This window comes from Ctenocephalides felis, unplaced genomic scaffold (assembly GCF_003426905.1).
Source record: "Ctenocephalides felis isolate EL2017-DRISC unplaced genomic scaffold, ASM342690v1 CF-g0.4_SCAFFOLD_03573, whole genome shotgun sequence".
Classification (NCBI taxonomy): Eukaryota; Metazoa; Arthropoda; class Insecta; order Siphonaptera; family Pulicidae; genus Ctenocephalides; species Ctenocephalides felis.
This window is the reverse complement of record NW_020539727.1, coordinates 293297-306153: the sequence shown is the minus strand read 5'-3', so window position 1 is coordinate 306153 and position 12857 is coordinate 293297. Positions and strand designations below refer to the sequence as shown.

The 12857-nt window shown below is 36.4% G+C and overlaps 4 non-coding genes across 4 annotated transcripts; all 4 read left to right on the top strand.

Moving 5' to 3' along the window:
• Positions 1-890: 890 nt before the first annotated feature.
• Positions 891-964, top strand: Trnan-guu. Its single transcript has one exon. It is a non-coding gene; the product is annotated as a tRNA-Asn (tRNA).
• A 1476-nt stretch (positions 965-2440) lies between these two features.
• Positions 2441-2514, top strand: Trnan-guu. Its single transcript has one exon. It is a non-coding gene; the product is annotated as a tRNA-Asn (tRNA).
• Positions 2515-3496: 982 nt separating this feature from the next.
• Trnap-ugg lies at positions 3497-3568 on the top strand. The gene has a single exon. It is a non-coding gene; the product is annotated as a tRNA-Pro (tRNA).
• A 4047-nt stretch (positions 3569-7615) lies between these two features.
• Positions 7616-7687, top strand: Trnap-agg. Its single transcript has one exon. It is a non-coding gene; the product is annotated as a tRNA-Pro (tRNA).
• The last annotated feature ends 5170 nt before the right edge of the window (positions 7688-12857 follow it).

Genomic DNA, 12857 nt, shown 5'->3' with positions numbered 1-12857 from the left:
TCGGGCCCGATGTATGGACAGGTATTGGGCACTGGTTGCGCCGTGGGTTACAGATTAGTGTAGTTTATTGGGTATAACAATACTTGTTGTTTATACCCATTATTGTTCAATAATCATAATTATGTTTATGGGCTATATTTAATTTACTCCTACTATTATCAAGAAGCGTTGGTGTTTCGAGCCCACGCGGGGACGTAAAGTAGTTACTGTTTATACATATTGTTTATACTCAATAATATTTGATGATTATATTATTCATCATATCTATAATTTGCACGAGCCCGGACCTTTTTCTTTACAATCGAGCACATATTATTTACTACAGTATTGTATATTGGATCGAGAAACATATATTTTCAACAATGTTGTACATTGGTTCCAACCACAAACATGCACTGGATAAAACCCGTGGCTTGTTAGTCTAGGGTTTTTGGCTTAGATATTAAACGTAAGTGGCAAATCATGTGTAAAATGTGTTTATTGAGTAAAACCCGTGGCATGTTGTACATTGAATGCAACACAAATACGCAGTGCAACCGTACAACCCGTGGCTCGTTGGTCTAGGAGTATGATTCCTGTTTTGGGTGCGGAAGGTCCCGGGTTCAAATCCCGGACGAGCTCTGATATTTCTTTAATTGTATAAAAGTAACTTTCTTAAATTGTATTGTGTAGTTTATAGGAGTGAAGTAAATGTTAACTATTTGTGTGTGAAGTGAATCGAGCGCGATGTATGGACAGGTATTGGGCACTGGTTGCGCCGTGGGTTACAGATTAATGTAGTTTATTGAGTATATGAATAATTGTTGTTTATACTCATTATTGTTCAATAATTATAATTATTGTTCGTGCTATAAATAATTTACTCATACTATTATCAAGAAGCGATAAGAGCCTCCGTGGCGCAATTGGCTAGCGCGTTCGTCTGTTAACCGAAAGGTTGGTGGTTCGAACCCACCCGGGAGCGTAAAGTGGTTATTATTTGTACTCTGGAATATTCATTGAATATTGTTTATACCCAATAGTATTTGATGATTATATTATTCATCATATATGTAGTTTACACGAGCCCGGACATTTCTTTTAAATTCGAGCACATATTATTTACTACAGTATTGTATATTGGATCGAGAACATATTATTTACAACAATGTTGTACATTGGTTTCAACACAATCACGCACTGGATAGAACCCGTGGCTCGTTGGTCTAGGGGTATGATTTTGGCTTAGATAATAAACGTAAGTGGCAAATCATATGTAAAATGTGTTTATTGAGTATACCGCGTGGCTCGTTGGTCTAGGAGTATGATTTCCGCTTAGGGTGCGGGAGGTCCCGGGTTCAAATTCCGGACAAGCCCTGACTTTTCTTTAAATTCGAGCACATATTATTTACTACAATGTTGTACATTGGATGCAGCATGGGTTACAGATTAGTGTAGATATAAGTTCCATGTTAGAATAAGCAATGTTTTAGGATAAGTGATTATTAAATGTAAATATAGGTTATTTATTAAGTATAAACAAACGCTTTTCATTAGTAATATTTAAAGTTTAACCGAAAGGTTGGTGGATTGAACCCACCCGGGGGCGTACAATAATTGTTATTCATACCCATTAATGTTCAATAATTATAATTATTGTTTATGCTATATATAATTTACTCCTACTATTATCAACAGCGCGATAAGAGCCTCCGTGGCGCAATTGACTAGCGCGTTCGTCTGTTAACCGAAAGGTTGGTGGTTCGAGCCCACCCGGGGTCGTAAAGTAGTTACTGTTTATACACTGGAATATTCAATGCATATTGTTTATACCCAATAGTATTTGATGATTATATTATTCATCATATATATAATTTTCACGAGCCCGGACATTTTTTTAAATTCGAGCACATATTATTTACTACAGTATTGTATATTGGATCGAGAACATATTATTTACAACAATGTTGTACATTGGTTCGAACACAAACATGTACTGGATAAAACCCGTGGCTTGTTGGTCTAGGGTTATGATTTCGGCTTAGATATTAAACGTAAGTGGCAAATCCAAATGTTGGTCTAGAGGTATGATTTCCGCTTAGGCTGCCGGAGGTCCCGGGTTCAAATCCCGGACGAGTCCGGACTTTTCTTTAAATTCGAGCACATATTATTTATTACATGGGGGTACAGCGTTTCAGAGGCTGTCACTCAAACCGAAAGTAGACTTTGTATAGTTTGTATAGTTTATAGGAGTGAAGTAAATGTTAACTATTTGTGTGTGAAGTGAATCGAGCGCGATGTATGGACAGGTATTGGGCACTGGTCGCGCCGTGGGTTACAGATTAGTGTAGTTTATTGGGTATAAGAATAATTGTTGTTTATACTCATTATTGTTCAATAATTATAATTATTGTTCATGCTATAAATAATTTACTCATACTATTATCAAGAAGCGATAAGAGCTTCCGTGGCGCAATTGGCTAGCGCGTTCGGCTGTTAACCGAAAGGTTGGTGGTTCGAGCCCACCCGGGAGCGTAAAGTAGTTATTATTTGTACTCTGGAATATTCAATGCATATTGTTTATACCCAATAGTATTTGATGATTATATTATCCATCATATATGTAGTTTACACGAGCCCGGACATTTCTTTGAATTAGAGCACATGATCTAGGCATTTCTTTGAATTCGACTGCCTATTATTTACTACAATGTTGTACATTGGATGCAACACAAACACGCACTGGGTAGAACATGTGGTTCGTTGGTCTAGGGGTATGATTCCCGCATTGGGTGGGGGAGGTCCCGGGTTCAAATCCTGGACGAGCGCGGGCATTTCTTTCAATTCGAGGGCATATTATTTATTACATGGGGGTACAGCGTTTCAGAAGCTGTCACTCAAACCGAAAGTAGACTTTGTATAGTTTGTATAGTTTAGGAGTGAAGTAAATGTTAACTATTTGTGTGTGAAGTGAATCGGGCCCGATGTATGGATAGGTATTGGGCACTGGTTGCGCCGTGGGTTACAGATTAGTGTAGTTTATTGGGTATAACAATAATTGTTGTTTATACCCATTATTGTTCAATAATCATAATTATTGTTTATGCTATATTTAATTTACTCCTACTATTATCAAGAAGCGTTGGTGGTTCGAGCCCACGCGGGGGCGTAAAGTAGTTACTGTTTATACATATTGTTTATACTCAATAATATTTGATGATTATATTATTCATCATATATATAATTTGCACGAACCCGGACATTTCTTTAAATTCGAGCACATATTATTTACTACAGTATTGTATATTGGATCGAGAACATATTATTTACAACAATGTTGTACATTGGTTCCAACACAAACATGCACTGGATAAAACCCGTGGCTTGTTAGTCTAGGGTTTTCGGCTTAGATATTAAACGTAAGTGGCAAATCATGTGTAAAATGTGTTTATTGAGTAGAACCCGTGGCATGTTGTACATTGAATGCAACACAAATACGCAGTGGGGTACAACCCGTGGCTCGTTGGTCTAGGGGTATGATTCCCGCTTTGGGTGCGGGAGGTCCCGGGTTCAAATCCCGGACGAGCCCTGATATTTCTTTAATTGTATAAAAGTAACTTTCTTAAATTGTATTGTGTAGTTTATAGGAGTGAAGTAAATGTTAACTATTTGTGTGTGAAGTGAATCGAGCGCGATGTATGGACAGGTATTGGGCACTGGTTGCGCCGTGGGTTACAGATTAGTGTAGTTTATTGGGTATATGAATAATTGTTGTTTATACTCATTATTGTTCAATAATTATAATTATTGTTCGTGCTATAAATAATTTACTCATACTATTATCAAGAAGCGATAAGAGCCTCCGTGGCGCAATTGGCTAGCGCGTTCGTCTGTTAACCGAAAGGTTGCTGGTTCGAACCCACCCGGGAGCGTAAAGTGGTTATTATTTGTACTCTGGAATATTCAATGCATATTGTTTATACCCAATAGTATTTGATGATTATATTATTCATCATATATGTAGTTTACACGAGCCCGGACATTTCTTTTAAATTCGAGCACATATTATTTACTACAGTATTGTATATTGGATCGAGAACATATTATTTACAACAATGTTCTACATTGGTTCCAACACAAACATGCACTGGATAAAACCCGTGGCAAATCATATGTAATATGCAATTGGCTAGCGCGTTCGGCTGTTAACCGAAAGGTTGGTGGCTCGAGCCCACCTGGGGGCGTAAATTAGTTACTGTTCATACTCTGGAATATTCAATGCATATTGTTTATACCCAATAGTATTTGATGATTATATTATTCATCATATATATATATATATATATATATATATATATATATAATTTGCACGAGCCTGGACATTTCTTTAAATTCGAGCACATATTATTTACTACAGTATTGTATATTGGATCGAGAACATATTATTTACAACAATGTTCTGCATTGGTTCTATAGATGTTGGGTCTATATATAATTTATATTTATAATTAAAAGAACTGAATAACGTGTATATAAGTTTAATTTATAATAACAAAACAAGTATAAAGCATCTCACTGATATACAATGTATTTAGGTTAGGTTTATATCTTCACACTTCCAAGGGTTGATGCACAAGAGGGTGAGATTGCATTTTTCGCATTCCTCGAGCCCACGCGAGTGTTGCACGATGCGCCGTCGCCAACTTGACAGTTTGCGACGTTCTTCACACGCAACGTGTCTATGAAGTTGGTATTGGCGTTTCTGGTTGTTACTCTCGCCGCTAGGTGTAGGGAGACGCCATATCACTCCCCCCAAGATGAAAGTTAGCTATCTGTCAGAATAGAAATAAGGTTAAATATGTGTTGTCAAATATTGAACGCAACTTTCTTTTTGGCTGTTTTTTTGTAGGTTCCTTTGATGACTCCCAGGGATGTGCATGGAGTGGTTGAAAAAATGATCCGTAATCTGCATCTGTTTTATTTATATATGCTGGTTTTAGCCTTTCAACAGCGAAGTTCTTTGCGGCCCCATTAACGCAAAGTTTGTAAATCCTATCAGAAACTCGCTCAAGTATTTCATAGGGTCCTCTGTAAGGTGGTTCCAAGGGCTTTCGTACATGATCTGCTCTGAGGAATACATGTGTGCATGTGCCCATATCTTTCAAAATGAAAATCTTGGATTTGTTGTGGTGGGCTGTTGGAGTTGGTTTCAATGCACACATGATTCGGCGATGATTCTCTAGAAAGTCCTGTGGATTCTGTGAGTTATTAGATGTATTGAAAAAATCACCTGGAAGTCTCAATGTGGTTCCGTAAACCATTTCTGCTGCTGATGTCTTGATGTCTTCTTTGAATGAATTCCGTAGACCAAGTAGTACGTAGGGTAGTGTCTTGATCCACGGTTCAGAAGAACACATCAGTGCAGCTTTTAGGGTTCTGTGCCAACGTTCTACCAATCCATTTGCTTGAGGGTGGTATGCTGTCGTACGTGCTTTCCTTGCACCAACTGCCTGTGCCAAGGACTTGAAGAGAGATGACTCAAACTGCGTGCCTTGGTCTGATGTTATTGTAGTTGGTGTACCAAATCTGGAAATCCAGCACGTAAACAATGCCTGCGTGACTGTCTCAGCTGTGATGTCTCTCAGTGGAATGGCTTCCGGCCATCTTGTAAATCTGTCAATAATTGTTAAGCAGTAAGGAAAACCATTAGTATTGGGTAAGGAAATTATGTCAATATGAATATGAGAGAATCTTTAATCAGGAATAGGGATGTGCAAAGGATTGAAATGATTATGTTTATGGATCTTGGACTTTTGACAGGATATGCATTGACGAGTCCAAGTAGCAACATCCTTTCCAATTCCAGGCCAAACATACCGGCTGCGTACTTCCCTGGATGTAGTCCTGATGCTTGGATGAGAAATACCATGGACTACGTCGAATGCAGTTTTGCGGAGGCTCTGTGGGAGATAAGGTTTAACAAAGTTTGACTCAATTATACAATAGATCGGAAAACCATCCAATGTTAATTTGTGTAGTTTGAGAGAAGTTTCTCCACCAAGCAGCTCCTGCATTTCTAGATCCAAGCTTTGCTCTATACATATTTGTTCAGCTGACAGTCTGGTAGGCATTTCAATAGTGTTAATTCTTGATAATGTATCTGCCACTACATTTTCTTCACCTTTCACATACACAATTTCAGTAGAGAACTGGGATATGTATTCCAATTGCCGGCGCTGCCTGTCTGACGCCTTTTCAGGTCTCTGCTGAAATGCATATGTGATGGGTTTGTGGTCTGTCTTGATAATGAAATGCCTACCTTCCAGCAGGTATTCAAAATATTTTATGGCCGCAAAGATGCCTAAAAGCTCGCGATCATATGTTGAATACCTCTGTTCCGTGGATGTGAGCTTTCTGGAGTAGAAACCTATAGGGTGCCATGCACCATTTTCTTCCTGCTCCAAAATGGCTCCAATGGCTGTTGTTGACGCATCTGTTACCAAACATATATTTGTTGCAGCAGCTGGATAATGAAGTAAAGCGGCGTTTGCAAGAGCATTCTTTACGTCCTCAAAGGCTTGCAGAGATTCTGGGTTCCAAGTGATAGGGGTTTTATCCTTCTTGACTGAACTACGTAGGTAACTGTTCAGCGGTGCTTGCAGTTTGGCTGCTTTTGGGACTGATTTCCTGTAATAATTCAGCATTCCCAGAAACCTACGCAGTTCCAGAACTGTTGTTGGCTGTGGGAAGTTCAAAATCTTGTCCACCCTGTCTGTATCTGGAGAATAGCCTTTCTCACTGAGCTTGTAACCCAGAAAATCTACTTGGGACTTGCCTAGGACGCATTTGTTGGTGTTGATGGTTAGAGAATGTTCTTGCAAACGCTCAAAAACTATCTGCAGGTGGCGATGGTGTTGCTCCATGTTCTCAGACATAACCAGAATATCATCCACATATATAAACACAAAGTCAATGTCTTGGAATATGTGGTTTATGTAGCGCTGGAATGTCTGAGTGGCATTCTTCAGTCCAAAAGGCATGCAGAGGTACTCATATAATCCCCATGGAGTTATGATGGCAGTCTTCTGTATGTCTTCTTCATGCATCGGCACCTGATGATACGCTTTTGCAAGATCTATTGTTGAAAAAATTGTTTTATTGTGCAGGTTTGTAAAAACATCACTGATTAGTGGAGGAGGATATTTGTCTGGTTGCGTGCTTGAATTAAGTTTTCTATAGTCACCACAGAGTCTATAAGATCCATCCTTTTTTGATACCATATGTATTGGACTTGCCCACGGACTGCTTGAAGGTCTCAAAATGCCCCTGTTCAGGAGATTTTGTATCTCGGCTTTTGCAGCTGATGCTTTCACACCAAAAATCTTCCTGAACCGGGCAGCGGGGGCGTAAAGTAGTTATTATTTATACTCTGGAATATTCAATGCATATTGTTTATACCCAATAGTAGTTGATGGTTATATTATTCATCATATATGTAGTTTACACGAGCCCGGACATTTCTTTAAATTCGAGCACATATTATTTACTACAGTATTGTATATTGGATGGAGAACATATTATTTACAATTATGTTGTACATTGGTTCCAACACAATCACGCACTGGATAGAACCCGTGGCTCGTTGGTCTAGGGGTATGATTTTGGCTTAGGGTGCGGGAGGTCCCGGGTTCAAATTCCGGACGAGCCCTGACTTTTCTTCAAATTCGAGCACATATTATTTACTAGAATTTTGTGCATTGGTTACAGATTAGTGTAGATATAAGTTCCATGTTAGAATAAGCAATGTTTTAGGATAAGTGATTATTAAATGTAAATATAGGTTAGTTAATTAAGTAACAAACAAACGCCTTTTCATTAGTAATATTTACAAATGGTTGGTGGATTGAACCCACCCGGGGGCGTACAATAATTGTTATTCATACCCATTATTGTTCAATAATTATAATTATCGTTTATGCTATAAATAATTTACTCCTACTATTATCAACAGCGCGATAAGAGCCTCCGTGGCGCGTTGGTCTAGGAGTATGATTCCCGCTTTGGGTTCGGGAGGTCCCGGGTTTAAATCCCGGGCGAGCCCGGATGTTTCTTTAAATACGAGTGCGTATTATTTACTACAATGTTGTACATTGGATCCAACACAAACACGCAGTGGGCAAATCATATGTAAAATGTGTTTATTGAGATGTGAAAATCATGTGTAAAATGTGTTTATTGAGTATACCGCGTGGCTCATTGGTCTAGGGGTGTGATTTCCGTTTAGGGTGCGGGAGGTCCCGGATTCAAATCCCGGACGAGGCCGGACGTTTCTTTAAATTCGAGCACATATTATTTATTACATGGGAGTACAGCGTTTCAGAGGCTGCCACTCAAACCGAAAGTAGACTTTGTATAGTTTGTATAGTTTACAGGAGTAAAGTAAATGTTAACTATTTGTGTGTGAAGTGAATCGAGCGCGATGTATGGACAGGTATTGGGCACTGGTTGCGCCGTGGGTTACAGATTAGTGTAGTTTATTGGGTATAAGAATAATTGTTGTTTATACTCATTATTGTTCAATAATTATAATTATTGTTCATGCTATAAATAATTTACTCATACTATTATCAAGAAGCGATAAGAACCTCCGTGGCGCAATTGGCTAGCGCGTTCGTCTGTTAACCGAAAAGTTGGTGGTTCGAGTCCACACGGGAGCGTAAAGTAGTTATTATTTGTACTCTGGAATATTCAATGCATATTGTTTATTTGATAATAGCAAACCAAATTTCATCAAAATCCGAGACGAGCAATGCGCGGGTTCTCCTTTTAAGTTCTGGCAGGTCTGGCCAATATAAGAGCAATTACAATCCAAACAACTTGTGCTGTCTGGGAGAGGTATGTCAGTGGCTGATGATCGGTATATATGATGAACTTTTGATCATATAAATAAGGGCGAAACTGTCTAATACTCCATATGATAGCTAATAACTCCTTGTATTATGTCATAGTTTAGTTCCGCCTTGTTGAGTTTTCTGGAAGCAAAAACCACTGGCATCTCTCCTGCTGGACTGTCTTCAGCCAGAACTGCTCCTATAGCTTCACCGTCGTCAAGATAAAAGGTTTATTAAAATCCGCACATTGCAATATTGGTGCATTTAAAAGAGTCTTCTTCAAAAGATTTAATGATTTATCTTTCATTTCACCCCAATTCCAAGCTTTATCCTTCCTCAGCACTGATATCAGAGGGTTAGCAATTCTTGCAATTTTTTTAATGAACTTTCGGTGATATCCTACTAATCCTAAGAACATTTTTACTTCTCTTGGATTTGCTGGTGCCATAAAATTACTTATAAACACTACTTTGTCGGAATCTGGAGTAACACCCTTTTCTGATATTACATGCCCCAAATAGGTTAATTTCCGACTTAGGAATTCATACGTTATTTGTTGGAGTTTTAGATTGTGCTTAGGTACGTTACGTAGTTGTTTGAAAACATCTCGTAACCTATAATTGTGATTCTGTAGTGTCTTATCATAAACGAAAATGTCGTATATGTACACTAATCCTTTAAATCGTTCGACTCACGCCAATACCATGTTAGTTAACCTTTGCAGTGTGCTTGGTGCATTTTTCAGTCCGAAGGGCATCCTTTTATAGTAAAATTTTCTTCATTAAGACCATTACGTTTTTCTTCATTCTTATATATGGGTCATTCTTTTACAAACCGGACACTAATTAACCTTGGCATTTTAAAATTGTCTGAAAATTTGTTTACAGATACTATTCATAAAATCATTTGACATGTATTTCAGGATTTTGCTTTAAAAAATTTTTTAAAGAAAATATTTACGATTGAAATTTGGATAATTTGCTCAAATTTGATGGTCTTCCTCTGCATTACTCTTAATATCTCCAGTTGTGGTGAACAGATCAGTATGATTTTTTTTTTATTGTACTCATTTTGAATTCAACTTTCAGTTAATTGCAAAAAAAATTATTGTTTTTGCAATTTTTTAACAATAAAAGCAGTCTATTGTTAACATAGGATTTACATACCCTTTACCCGACTCGAATCGATTGAAATAAACAACATAATTTTTCTTTACTCTCTACTACAAAATCTCTTTATTTGATGTTGGAGGCACAGTTAGATCCAAAGATATTAAATATTTTTGAGCGCTAGTCGCGCAGAACGGAACGTCTTGAATACGCAGCGCGCGACGTAATGAAACATGTGAGAACTTGTGGTGCTGCATGCCGTATGAATTCTGTATGTTATGCGATTAGATATTGACTAAAATGCAGTTCAAGCACTAGCAAGTACAATGACTAAAAGCCAATTCAACCTCTACCAAAAACTAACCAAAGATTGCATAAATAACTCTTTTGCGCGCTGTCATTCAAAGAATCAACACTAAATTTGTAAATAAGATAATAAAAATTTCTTGCAATGTCAAAATTTGACAAAATAAGAGCAGATCGATGTTTGAATCCATTCAACTTGTGTCGTTATAGGAAAGTAAAAAACCTTCGGCCAGTTTCAAAAAAACATTTAGAAGTTTTAAATTTACCAATTACAAAAAGGACACTTCAGCAAAAAATCTGTAATACTTGCCGCCTGAAATTTGCTGAATTAACAAAGAACAACGTAAAAAAATTACTATCTGTGTTATAATCCAATTTCCTTATTCATATCGCTGTCTATTATAACTTGCAATAAGTGATTAGACAAAAATGTCTATGGTGTCCCCTTCGATAAATTCCAAATTAAGGATCTCAATTTGAATAACCTAAATGCAATAATAATATAATTCATAAAATGTTTTGGTAACACATTATTCACAATTGTGATGAAAAATTTGTATTGTAAATAGATTGTACTGTAAATATTTGTAATGATTACTTCCATATCTAATTAAACTGCACTTATGCTAATGTCACATGTCATAATGCGATCTTCATAAGCAATTTTCTAACAACTTTGTTTCCGAAGATCTTGTACTTGTATGTACACATAATTGAGATTTTTATGAATATGATTTCTAAAATTACTATCTGTGTTATAATCCAATTTTCTTATTCATATCGCTGTCTATGGTGTCCCCTTCGATGAATTCCAAATTTAGGATCTCAATTTGAATAACCTATATGCAATAATAATATAATTCAGAAAATGTTATGGTAACACATTATTCACATTAAACCAATAAGTACTTGCATAGCACAGCGTTTGAAACAAATTTATTTATTTATTTTTTCATAAGCAAGCCTTAATCAATCAATAATAATAGTATTATTTCAAGCTGTTGATAAAAGAATACAAATAGGCAGTGAGCAAACACTTGAGAATTAAATAAAAACCTTATATAAAATCAAAATAAGCATTCTTATTAACATTTAAAAATATATAAACAATTAAATTTTAAAATTAAAAGAATAACACATAATCTGTTTTAAATTGTCAAAACCTTTATGTTACGTTATGTTATGTTTAAGTATGCGATACATCTGTCAGTTGAATAATATTGTGTGGGAAGCCATTTTGAATCAAGTGCTGTTTACCAAAAATTTTCAAATTAAAAATGTAAAGTTTCTACGCAAATTTGAAATATTATCTCACCTTTTGGACAATCTCTGGATTGGCAGGAATTTTTCAAGACTAAGACTGGCCAAATCCATTCAGCCGTTTTCGAGTTTTATTCGGACATTTGAAAGACAGCTCCATTTTTATATATAAGATAACACAAACAACCAAAGCTTCCAAATGGATAGCGTGATAGCAATCAGCTTGTATGTGATGTATCACGCTTCAACGGTCTCACTCAGAGCACCAGAACCCTCGCGGGGGGTGCTCCGACAGCCCAAATCCATATCCCCACGCTATGAGATCAAAATCAAATCAATAATCAATAATCATAACAACAACAAAACACCAGCCCGGGCGATCTTTCCCTAAAATCATAAAACCCCAAATTTTCCCAAAATCGCGAAACCCAATTCTATCCTCAATTTACTTTTTCTAAACACCCCGAGAATAACCCACATACATCATATCAAACACAAAACAACAATCAATTAAAATTTACATTCACTCAAATCTAGCATAAAAACCTAAAACATTTTCATTCAAAACGTGGGAAAAATCAAAATACACTTATCTCTTATACTTTGCTGGCCAGCTGACATTCATAAAAATATGCATACTCACACACAATTTCTCAATTCTCGACTGAACTAAACAACCACTTTCACAATCAAATCAAAATATTCATCTATTAATGTTAATAATCATCTATTAACCCCAATTTTCTCTTTTCGCGTCGTATCCTTTCATACGCAAATTATTTCATTTATTTCCTTGAATCTCTCACAAGGACTTTTTTTTTCAACATCTTTTTTTCTAATATCATTTTATCCCAACATTATTCTCAACGGTTATAAAGTATCGCCCAGTACTCTCTGAGTGATGGAAAAGAAACACCAAAGTACAAACCAACGTCTCTGCACTTGCTGTTACATCTAACCTATACTATCTCTATTTTCTAATTATTCATAACATTCTTTACTCAAAATCCTATGCGTAATTTTCTTCTCATTTTTTTTTATTTTAGGCATACTCCTTTTAGGTCACTTTTATCTAAAATCTAAATTATTAAACGGATCAATTTTCTATTTATAAAACTGCATTTACCTATCTCTAACAACAATCTATTCTAAATATAATTCGTCTTATCGCGCATGGCTTGCAAAAACGAATTTATAAATGGTAATTTTTCTGTGATGAAGTTACTTACGAGAAGAAAAACAGGTGTAACAAATAGAAATGATAATAAAAAAACAAGAACAAAATAAAATCATACACATTTTTATTTAGTAT